The sequence below is a fragment of the Myxocyprinus asiaticus genome, chromosome 38 (assembly GCF_019703515.2).
Source record: "Myxocyprinus asiaticus isolate MX2 ecotype Aquarium Trade chromosome 38, UBuf_Myxa_2, whole genome shotgun sequence".
NCBI classification, from domain to species: Eukaryota; Metazoa; Chordata; class Actinopteri; order Cypriniformes; family Catostomidae; genus Myxocyprinus; species Myxocyprinus asiaticus.
Window position 1 is genome coordinate 6,617,645 of NC_059381.1, and position 1,744 is coordinate 6,619,388.

Consider the following 1,744-nt stretch of genomic DNA (forward strand, 5'->3'; position numbering starts at 1 on the left):
ATTTCAGAAGTCTTTTTAATATCTTTCTAGAAGTACAGTGGGGTCCAAAAGTCTCAGACCAAACCGAAAACATGGGATTCTTATTTTTTTATTTTATTTTATTTTTTATTTTTTATTATTATAAAAACATTGAAAATGTATGATGAAAAAGAAATATGTACGATTCTGCTTTATTTTTTATGTCAATAATCACATTTAAGCAATTTCATGTAATTGCCCATGTGCACTGTACAAAGATCAAATTTCCTTGCTTACATTGATGCAGACAAGATGTTCTTTGGAACAGTCTTAAATCAGAATTAATTTTCACGAAAATTGTTATGGTGATGATATCATTTGCAGTGAAACATGTTGTATTAAATTAGAAAAGAATGCAAAATAGAAGCATTTTCACAAATGGTCTCAGACGTTTGGAGCCCAATGTCTATTTCACAATACCAAACACACATTAAGCATGTAACCAAATCAAATTAAAGTTTATTAAAATCAGACATGCTGCATTAACAGAGTATGAAAAATCTCTTCCTCTTGGGAAGATTGTATTTTTAAAACCCAATACTCAAAACAAAATAAAAATATCCCGCTATTTACATTGAGCACACAGACAAAAAACAATTTTATAGCAATAACAACAACATTCTAAACACAGTTGAACTGTTTATACGTTACATACTTACCTCTACCCATGCATTACAGAGGTTTTTCTTGCATGAACCTTACTGTTTGTTATAAACATTCTATACATAACTCTGCCCAGTCATTACACAGACTTCCCAAACATAATCATGCCCTCTCATTAGCAGACAAAGCATTCTTTCTCCTTTGTGGTGTCATGCTTTACCAGTCCACTGAAGCTTTATGGGCTGAAATACAAGAAAACAATGTTCTGGAACATTTTTGATATGAAAACAGACAATGTTTCTGCAGGTGTGTCTTGAATGCTTGTTATGTTTATATCAGGTACATGAAGCATACTTGTGTTATGTTATTGCTGTGGTTGAAATGACTTTGTAAGTGATTACAACAAACTTTTATTTATTTCCAGAGATACTAGAGGGGAGCAGGTGCATCAGAGGAAGCAGTCATAAAACTCTTAAACTGCTTGGGCAACTCAAGGATGCAGTTTCCATGAAGAAAGAAAACATTAGGGTTTGGAACGATACGAAGGAAGCGTGCTACAGGTTATAAAGACCTCTCAGTCATTTGTATTGCATAAATAAATATGGAATGAGAAACCAAATTTGTCCACTGATGTTTCCCATCTTCAAATAAAGTGTTGGATAGAAGGCTAGCTAAAATGTATATATATTTATATTATATATTTTTGTATACTGATTTGAAATTTAGTTGGGGGAAAAAAAAAGCCATACCTTTTTGTACAAGCCAAGTCATGCAATATCTTACAATTTCACCATCTTGTACAAATTATTACAAGTTTTCATGAGACTATGTTGGACCGTAAGCAATTACATGGGGTCTTTTATCCCCTTTCAAACAAAACGCATCAAGGATTTATCGCACTACTCAACAAGTAACTCAATGTTTGAAAAGCTATACCTTTGACATTGTGACATAATATGTCATGCGAATTGTCTGGTAATCCTTGGCTGCATTTAGAAAAGGACAGCTGCAAATTGGGTCAAAATTTAAACAGTTTGAACTTTTAGCGTTTTGACTGTGCTTTGAATGTTCAGTGACAAACATGGGCAAAGTTGAAATTGTTTAAACTTTGAGTGTCATGTTA

General features: G+C 32.7%; 1 protein-coding gene across 1 annotated transcript in view; it reads right to left on the bottom strand.

The window, feature by feature from the left end:
- Positions 1–460: 460 nt before the first annotated feature.
- The window catches only part of LOC127429213 (olfactomedin-like protein 2A), a 33,223-nt gene continuing 31,939 nt past the window's right edge, over positions 461–1,744 (bottom strand). The window contains exon 8 of the mRNA XM_051678093.1: positions 461–1,744. This exon is cut by the window's right edge and continues 951 nt beyond it. The gene's annotated coding sequence lies outside the window, so the exon portion shown is untranslated.